The sequence below is a fragment of the Urtica dioica genome, chromosome 11 (assembly GCF_054948205.1).
Source record: "Urtica dioica subsp. dioica isolate 48M chromosome 11, U.dioica_male_clone48M_v1_H2, whole genome shotgun sequence".
NCBI lineage: Eukaryota > Viridiplantae > Streptophyta > Magnoliopsida > Rosales > Urticaceae > Urtica > Urtica dioica.
In genome coordinates this window covers 739,110-749,250 of record NC_142766.1, presented here as the reverse complement: position 1 = coordinate 749,250, position 10,141 = coordinate 739,110, and the positions used below count along the sequence as shown (strand labels likewise).

General features: G+C 40.7%; 1 non-coding gene and 1 pseudogene across 1 annotated transcript; one reads left to right on the top strand and one right to left on the bottom strand.

Moving 5' to 3' along the window:
* Positions 1–433: 433 nt before the first annotated feature.
* On the bottom strand, positions 434–540 carry LOC149380609 (small nucleolar RNA R71). The gene has a single exon (XR_016294000.1). It is a non-coding gene; the product is annotated as a small nucleolar RNA R71 (small nucleolar RNA).
* A 284-nt stretch (positions 541–824) lies between these two features.
* Positions 825–10,141, top strand: part of LOC149380608 (uncharacterized) — a 29,228-nt pseudogene continuing 19,911 nt past the window's right edge.

Below are 10,141 nucleotides of genomic sequence, written 5' to 3'. Positions count from 1 at the left end.
TTCTTCCCATCCATCTTCTCCAATCTCATTGCCAAACAATTTCTTCAACCCAATGGCACACATAGAGGACAATCATGTCAAAACCTTTTACGAGTACTTGCATCCGGCGCGAACTGCAGTCCCATCATGCATCATCTTCAATCTTAACGCGCCAAATCACGAGTTCAAGCCTGGCATGATCCAACTTCTGCCAACCTTTCATGGGCTAGAAAACGAGAATCCATATGTGCATGTTCGAGAATTCGAGGAGGCAGTGGCAACTTTCTATAGCCGCCCAGATGTCGCTAGCATCATGAGGTTGAAATTCTTCCCATTTTCCCTCAAGGACAAAGCGAAGAGCTGGTTATACTCTCTAAGACCAAAGTCTATTGGAACCTGGGAGGAGATGACTACGTTGTTTTTCAACAAGTTTTTCCCCAACCATAAGACTAACGGTCTAAAGCGATAGATCTCAATGTTTAACCAGAAAGCCGGTGAATCACTTCGCCAGGCTTGGGATAGATTTAAAGTTCTGTTGAATATGTGCCCACACCATGGCTTTGAGAGTTGGCGCCTCGTGAGTTACTTCTATGATGGTCTTATTGGTGATGAACGCAAGTCAATCCAGTCTATGTGCAATGGACAATTCTTGAACAAAGATCCCGATGAAGCAATTGAATACCTCAACGAGCTAGCTGAAATGACTGACGCTTGGACCGAGCCAAATCCCACTGAAAGCACTAATAGGTCCCGACCAGTTGGAGTATACCAATTAAAGGAGGAGGACAACCTTAAAGCCTAAGTTGAGAATTTAACTAGGCAATTGGAGGTCCTCAAGTCCCAAAATGGTAGAGGAATCCATTCGGTCGCACAAGCTGAAGTCCAAAATGTATGCTTTGTCTGTGGATCACCAACCTCAGGATTGTGCATCATATGCTGAAATGAGAAGGGTGTACGAGGAGCAATGTAATGCCCTTGGGAATTACAATAAACCTTATTCACCCTACTCTGAATCTTACAATCCTGGATGGAGGAACCACCCAAATTTCAGTTGGAGGAACAATAACAATGCGCCATCACATGGAAACCAGCGGAAGCCCGACCAACAACAACAACAATCATCACGAGTGTACTCAGCACCTCAACAAGCGCAAGCACCACGAAGGCCCATCGAAGACACCTTGCACGCATTTATAGAGGCTCAAGGGAAAACAAACCAAAGGTTTGAGGCAATGATCACGCAAGTGATGGAAGAGAATAAGGAGATCAAAAGTCAGGTCACTAACCTGATAAATACTTTGTCTGTTTCGGAGCGTGGCAAGCTTCCTTCACAAACACAGTCAAACTCGAAGGGTATTCATTTGGCACAAACCTCGGACTCCAAGGTCAAGGAGGTGAATGCCATCACTACTCGAGCTGGTACTGTAGTCGAGCCTCAACCAACAAAATCCACTACTTCCAAAAAGGACAATGGCTCAGAAAAGGAACCCGCAATGATTCAAGTGCAAGCCCCATTTCCACAAGCTCTAAAATCTCAAGGGAAAGCACTAGAGAATCAAGGTGAGATCCTCGAACATCTACGACAAGTGAAGGTCAATCTTCCTCTGTTGGATGTGATCAAGCAAGTTCCGGCTTATGCCAAAGTACTCAAGGACCTGATGTGATCCCACATGCAAAGAAACAAAGGCGTTTCAAGGAGCCAATTCCAAATTCAAGAGTTGAAGACTTCAAAGAAGAGTTTCATGGCTTAAGCAAAGATGAATGGAAGAAATATAAAGCTAGAGCCAAAAGCGACGCAAGAAGCAAACCCAACCAGGAGGCCAAGGGCGGCGCAAATAAAGGAAAGCTTATTCATGTCATTTTAAGCAGTTTGAGTTATTTATTTGTTATTTTCGTAGTTAAAAATAATAGATGAAGTTAGAGTCTTTTTAAAGTGTTTTTGGGCTTTAGTTATGCTTAATGAAGCCCATGTGTGTTAGGTATTAAGTTAGGCTTTTAATTTTAATGTTATCAGGCCTAAATAATGTTTTGTAGGCCCATTTAAACTAGGGCAACAATGTACTCCGAATTTGCTTTGTATTTTCCTATTTAAAGGAGGTTTCAAGCTAAATGAAAGAATCCATATTTTTATAAAAAAAAATATGAGAGTGTTCTCTTGAGTTCTTATGAACTTTTATCGAACTTATCAAGACTAGTCTTGTGGCGTTCAAACCCGACTCATCAGACGGCCATTCGCATCCGTCCGTGGCGTCATTCGATCCACCTTCGTTCCTAAATTGTAGACGATCTGTCGCTGTGCTATTGGGGTATCGGGTCTCGGAGCAAGTCGATCGAGGTTCGTATCAAGACCTATGCACCGTAAAGCGGAGACACCATGTCAAGAAGACTGTGTTCCTAACAGAGCAAGTTAGTGCGGTAATTGAGCAGAAAAAACCGCCAAAGTACAAAGATCCTGGTTGTCCCACAATCTCATGCTACATTGGGACACAACTTTTTGGCCAAGCATTGCTAGACCTTGGCGCAAGCGTGAATCTCATGCCATATTCGATTTACTTGCGTCTCGGACTTGGGGATATCAAACCTACTTCTGTACTGCTCCAACTGGCTGATAGATCTGTGAAGAAGCCTCGGGGTATAATAGAGGATGTCTTGGTTCAAATTGATTAATTTTACTACCCCGTGGATTTTCTGATCTTGGATACGCATTCGGTGGTTGACGTCGAGTCAAAAATTCCAATCATCTTGGGAAGGCCTTTTCTTGCAACCGCAAATGCCCTAATCAATTGTAGAAATGGCCTCATGAAGATGACTTTTGGAAACATGACTATGGAGGTTAACATCTTCAACATTGCAAAGCAACCACATGATGAAGACGAGTCCGCCCACACCTACATGATAGACACACTCGTCGAAGAATCCAATCTTCTTCATGATTTCGAGTATTTTGATCAAGAGGAGACACCCAATGTTTCGGCGATAGTTGAAAACTCGCAAGACCGAAAAACTAAGTTTTGGCAACCACGCTTTGAAGACCTACCGAAAGAGAGAACAAAGCCAAAACCGTCAAATGAAGAGACCCCAAAACTCGAACTCGCTCAACTTCCCGAGGGTCTCAAACACGCATTTCTGGGAGTTGGTGATACCTTCCCTGTTATCATATTTTACTAAACTCAATGCTTCACAAGAGAAACATTTGATTGACACGTTACGTGAGCATAAAGAGGCGTTGGGTTGGGCGATCGCTGATATCAAAGGTATCAACCCTTTAATTTGCTCCCATCACATTCATCTCGAAGAAGGGGCTATACCAAGACGAGACCCACAACGAAGACTGAATCCCACAATGAAAGAGGTTGTCAAGAAAGAAGTCTTGAAGTTGTTGGATGCTGGTATCATATACCCAGTCTCGGATAGAAAATGGGTTAGCCCAACACAAGTAGTCCCCAAGAAATCAGGAGTCACAGTTGTTGAAAATGAAAAGGGGGCCCTTGTTCCAACAAAGGTCGTGACAGGTTGGCGTATGTGCATTGACTATCGAAAGCTTAACGCTACCACCCGCAAGGACCACTTTCCACTTCCATTCATCGATCAGATTCTAGAGCGAGTCGCAGGTCATCATTTCTATTGCTTTCTCGATGGTTATTCAGGCTACTATCAGATAGAGATTGCTTTAGAAGACCAGGATAAGACCACATTCACATGTCCTTTTGGAACATTTGCTTTTCGGCGTATGCCGTTTGGCCTCTGCAATGCCCCTGCCACATTTCAAAGGTGCATGATGAGTATGTTTAGCGACACGATCAAAAAATGTATGGAAGTATTCATGGATGATATAACCGTCTTTGGAGATTCATTCGATGCATGCATATCCAACCTACTAGCTGTTCTTCAAAGGTGCATCGAGAAAGGTCTTGTGCTCAACTAGGAAAAGTGTCATTTCATGGTTTCATCTGGCATTGTTCTGGGGCACATTGTTTCTGAACGAGGAATTGAGGTTGATCAATCCAAAATTGAGTTCATTTCAAAGTTGCTGCCCCCAAAGACTGTGAAGGACATTCGTTCTTTTCTTGGGCATGCCGGATTCTATCGGAGGTTAATACAAAATTTTTCAACTATATCTCGACCACTATGCAACCTCTTAGAAAAGGAAGCCACGTTTGATTGGACACAACAATGTGAGGACGCATTTCGTACTCTCGTCGCCAAGCTGACTTCTACCCCCATCATTCAGCCACCTGATTGGAACTTACCATTTGAGAGTATGTGTGACGCAAGTAATTTTGCATTGGGGGCCGTTCTAGGTCAAAGGAGGGACAGAAAGCCCTTTGTAGTGTACTATGCAAGCAAGACACTTAATAGTGCCCAAATGAACTACACTACCACTGAAAAGGAATTGCTTGCTGTGGTCTTCGCACTTGAAAAGTTCCGTGCTTACCTGATTGGTTCACCTATCACGATTTTCACAGATCATGCAGCCCTTAAGTACCTTCTCTCCAAAAAGGATGCTAAGGCGCGTCTTATTAGGTGGATCCTTCTGTTGCAGGAATTTGACATAACGATCAAGGACAAGAAAGGAGTTGAGAATGTTGTGGCAGACCATTTGTCTCGGCTTGAGTTTAACCACCTCCCCGAGGGTCCCGCCATTAATGACAACTTCCCTGATGAACACCTTTTCTCTGTCACCAAAATGCCATGGTATGCTCATATTGTCAACTACTTGGTGACAAATGAAATCCCATCTGATTGGAGTGCCCAAGATAAACGCAAGTTTCTGGTCGAAGTTCGGAAGTTCTACTATGATGATCCATATCTCCACAAGTATTGTCCTGACCAGATCATGAGACGATGCATTCCAGATGATGAGCTGTCCAGTGTCTTGAACTTTTGCCATAATGAAGCTTGTGGTGGTCATTTTTCTATGAAGAAGACTGCCTCGAAAGTCTTACAGTGTGGTCTTTATTAGCCTACTTTGTTCAAGGACACCGATCGTTATTGCCGTTCATGTGAGAGATGTCAGAAGTTGGGAGCCCTTTCTCGTCGTCACATGATGCCCTTGACCCCGATTCTTGTGATAGAAATATTTGATTGTTGGGGGATAGACTTCATGGGGCCATTTCCACCGTCTTCTGGCTACCTCTACATTCTACTTGCTGTTGACTACGTCTCAAAATGGGTGGAAGCCGTACCGTGTCGTACCAATGACAATGCACCAGTCATAAAGTTCTTAAAAGAGAATGTGTTATCAAGGTTTGGTACCCCTCGTGCAATCATCAGTGATCAAGGTACTCATTTTTGCAACCGATCTTTCAAGGCATTGATGCAAAAGTATGGGGTAATCCACAAGGTTTCAACGGCCTACCACCCACAGACAAACGGACAAGCTGAACTTGCTAATAAGGAGATCAAACAGATCTTGGAAAAGACGGTCAACCCGGATCGCAAAGATTGGTCTTTACGACTGACTGACGCACTCTGGGCATATCGGACCGCTTACAAATCCCCCCTCGGGATGTCTCCCTATAGGCTAGTTTATGGAAAGGCTTGTCATCTACCCGTCGAGTTGGAACACAAAGCATATTGGGCCACCAAAGCCCTAAACTTTGATATCGGTGCAGCAAGCATTAACAGAAAGCTCCAATTGGTCGAATTAGAGGAGCTACGAAACGACGCGTACGACAACTCAAAGATCTACAAGGCAAGAATGAAAGCGGCTCATGACAAGCAAATATTGAGAAAGAATTTTGAGCCGAATCAGCGAGTTCATCTTTATGACTCCCGTCTGCATCTCCACCCTGGGAAGTTGAGGTCCCGGTAGACTGGCCCATATGTAGTTCAAAGAGTATTTCCCCACGGTGCAGTTGAAATTCAAGATCCAAGTGATGGGAGAACATTCAAAGTCAATGGCCAGCGATTGAAGCACTATATTGAGCGGTTGCCCGAGCCTGAAGAGATCACTCTAGTGGCTCCGGTATACCCGTCCGAGTAGTCTTCTTGTACCTCATTGTATCCTTTTGTATTATATTTTTTTTTTTTTTTTATTATTTTCTCTTTTTTTTAGTTATCACTTTGCGCATTCTCAGATATTCACACACATGATGAGCTGTTTTTGGTATTGGTCGCTACCCAGGTGTACTCAAATCCCTACTCTTTACATTTTCCATATTTTGTGACATTGAGGACACTGTCTGATTTTGGTTGGGGGTGGTTGCTAACTCATTCATGCTTAGTCTTTTGCATTCATGCTTAGATATAGTCTCCGTTTGTGGAAATGTTTATGATTTTGCATGAATATGAGATTGATTAGGTTATTTTGCATCAACTTTTGCTATCTTCATTATTAGGAAATGACTTTCAGAGTTTGTGTGTGTGTTCGTACTAAACCCTCGTGGTACCATGGTATTTGATGCATTTTAGCCGAAATAAACCTTCGTGTTTAGGCATAATAAATAAATGAGAGTAAGTGAGATGAGAAAACAGCTTGCGAACTTTCATTGATTATTTGAATTGGTTTAGTCACTGCTTAGAGCTTCTCTACATGGTTGGTGGTTTGTTTGGATATTTTGTGAGATGATTCTTGATTGAACATGGATACTTGATTCTTAGAGCCAATTTTTCTTCGTTCTTCCTATCTCTTCTATTCTTCTTTCTCTATGTTTTTTCTCCACCCTCTACTCCGTATAAATCGTCTTCTTTTATTTTATATTTGTTTGTCTCATTAAAAAAAACAACAACAACAAAAAGAGAGAGCAAAAAAAAAAAAAAGCAAAAAAAAAAAAAAATCAAAAAAGAAAAAAAAAGCAAGAAAAAAAAAAGTGATGAATTATTTAGTCTTTCTTATTCTTCTTTGTAATATTTCTCTCTCTTCCTCTCTCTCTCTCTCTCTCTCTCTCTCTCTCTCTCTCTCTCTCTTATTTTCTTCATAATATCCAATCTTCTCATCTTCTTCATGTCATCTTCTCTTCTTCTTATATTGGCTCTTAGATCTTTTCTACATATATCCATATTTAGTCTCGAAGAAATCTCAATATTGGATTGGTGGTATGATTGGGGGAAGGCTCTTAACGGTTGATTTTCCTATCTTGTGATCAATTTTAGTTTGCATGTCTGTCCTAAAATAGCTTCTCCCATATTTTGAGTGTCATCTTTCATTTCCGACTTCACAAGAGAGAATCCTAGCCTACACATAAAACAATCAATACCCGTGAGGATTAGTGAAGTCGAGACCGACACTTGAGGGCTGTTCAAAGTTGTTTTGTATCAAGCATTGTGGTAAAATGATTGGTTTGAGACACACACATACACACACTCTGTAGTTATAGCCGAAATAATTTCGATAGTAGTTTTGATGCTTAATAAACTCCTTGATTGAAATGTTCAGGCAACGTTGTAAATATTTTCTATGACATGATTATTCTTCGCTTGAATTGCTAGAGACTAGCAATAAGCTGGTTGGATGTTGTGATAAGTGCATGAAAGTGTACTATTTTTGTGCTACATTGTTAATATTTATTAAAAATAATCCAAATATTTTCTTGATTTTCATCAATTATAATTTTATTAGAGAATATTTGGTTTGGAGAAATTTAAAGTTACAAATATTTTATTTGATATATTTTGTCTCGTAGGATTAGCAGTGGATTAAAAGCTAAATATGGAATTGAGATCTGCCAAATTCTTCTTCAATCAACGTGGATAACTGGAGATCCTTTAGTCAACATTATCAACATCCTCTCATTAAAGGGAACATCGACATGTGTCCATTGTTTGTCAAGAACAAATCATATTGGGACAAGTGGCAAAGAAAGTCATGAAGAAAATAAGAAATTTCTCTAGCTAGAGAATTGTGCACGCCCACTTGCCAAAAACAAATCATTTTGGTGTGAACACTATCTCTCCCTCATGAAAGTATGTATTTCGTCACCCAATCAGCTTATGCCACTCGTCAATTCTCTTCTACATCAACAAATGAATGCACGACACATGGCGGAGATGACTACAAAGCTAAAGAATTCCCCTCTGCCAGTAGATTCTCGTGCATCAGCTCAAATAATCCCCTTTTAATTCCGAGAATCACCATTTATGCGTGTAATATTTAGTTTCCACTTTATTTTAGTTTCCCTTTATTTTGCCACCTCTAAAACATTATAAATAAGAGGCTTTGGTTTAGTTTTTGGACACCATATATTTTATTCCGAAAACTAGTTAAATAATACCATTTTATTCTCTCATATTTTCTCTAGAATTTTGTGAGAATGAGTTGTGTTCTTGGCTAAGTTTCTAGCAAGGCTAAGGGTGATCTCAATTGTGTAAGTTTACCTAACCGATTATGGTTTCACTTGTGGTGCTTTAATGTTTAATTTATTTATGAATCAAACTCTTTTCTTCTCTCATAAAATTATACTCTTTTATTTTTCATATGAATTTAGTCATGCTTGATTTATGTGATTTTTAAAGAGTATTAATTTCTTATAACACTTATTTCGTTGCTTTTCTTTTATTACAATTCTGTCGATTCGATATATTGTAAGTTTAGGGATTGCCTATGAAATTTGCGAAAAGAATATTATTGTGTTAGACTAATTCTTTACTGCGTTATAATCACTTTGATATATAGTCGTTTTGGTTTAGTCAACGAGATTTTATTCACGGTTTTAATTAAAAGAGGTTGTTCTTAAATTAATACATGAGTTTTTTGGTTGATCTTAATGTTGATTTTCCGATTACTTGTTTGGGATGTGAAACTTGTAATTGAGTTATAAGTGTGGAACCGTATTGGTAATTGGTAAACGGAGCAATTGAGTAACCCGACGCCTTGTGTTTTCCTCTCATTGATTTTGTAAACCTTTTAATCTCTAAAACAATCTTCTTCATTTTTATATTTCATTTACCACTTCACGTCTGGTTTTAGTTTTCATTTTCAGTTTCAGCCTCCTCGTGGATACGACTCCGCTTTCTTTGTGCTACCAACGACCGCTTAGCGATTGCACAATTTGTGCGTGATCAGATGGTCCACTCCAAGCCTCTGCAATAGGGTCACTACCTACTTGTGAATCCTGCATAGAAGGAAAAATGACTAAGCGACCTTTCTCCGATAAGGGTCGAAGAGCCACTGAGTTGCTGGAACTAGTACATTCTGATGTATGTGGTCCGCTCAACCAACAGGCACATGGAGGATACGAATACTTCGTTACCTTCACCGATGATTACTCGCGATATGGTTTTGTGTATTTGCTCAAAAACAAATCCGAGACCTTTAACGTATTTAAGGTCTTTAGGGCTTTAGTGGAAAAGCAAACTGGCAAAGTGATCATAACCCTTCGATCTGATCAAGGTGGTGAGTATATGTCTGGAGAGTTCGATGACTTTCTTAAAGAAGAAGGTATCGCTTCTCAGCTTACCGCACCTGGCACACATCAACAAAACGGAGTGTCAGAGAGAAGAAACTAAACTCTTGTGGAGATGGTTAGATCAATGATGAGTTACTCATCACTCCCTCTTTCCTTTTGGGGATATGCCCTCGAAACAGCCGCTTACATTCTGAACCAAGTTCCGTCCAAAACGGTTCCTGGTACTCCTTATGAACGATGGACTGGCTGTAAAGTAAATCTTGGCCGCATAAAAATTTGGGGTTGCCCAACACACGTGCTGAGGCAAAAGACTAGCAAGTTGGCTAGTAGGTCAGAATTGTGTCTGATCGTGGGATATCCAAAGAAACCCAAAGGTTTCACATTCTATAGTCCCGAGGACGATAAGACTTTCGTTAGCACGAATGCTCATTTCCTTGAGGAGGACTTTATGAAGGATGCAAAACCTATAAGCAAAATTGTGCTTGAAGAAAAGTTGGGTGAGGAAGCTTCTACCTCATCTGTAAGAACTGTTCTTACCCCAACTGAAACACAACCTAACTCTTTAGAATCTCGTCAAGTAGTACTTCGACGTCTTGGGAGGGCTACTCAAAAGCCTGACAGGTACATGTCCTATGGAGACTCTCTCGTAGCCGTCTCCGAAATGGATGACCCTGTTTCCTATAGCCAAGCGATGGCTTGTTCTGAATCAAACCTTTGGCTTGACGCCATGAAAGTTGAAATGCACTCGATGTATGTCAACAAAGTCTGGAAACTTGTAGACCTTCCTGAAGGGATTAAACCCGTAGGGTGTAAGT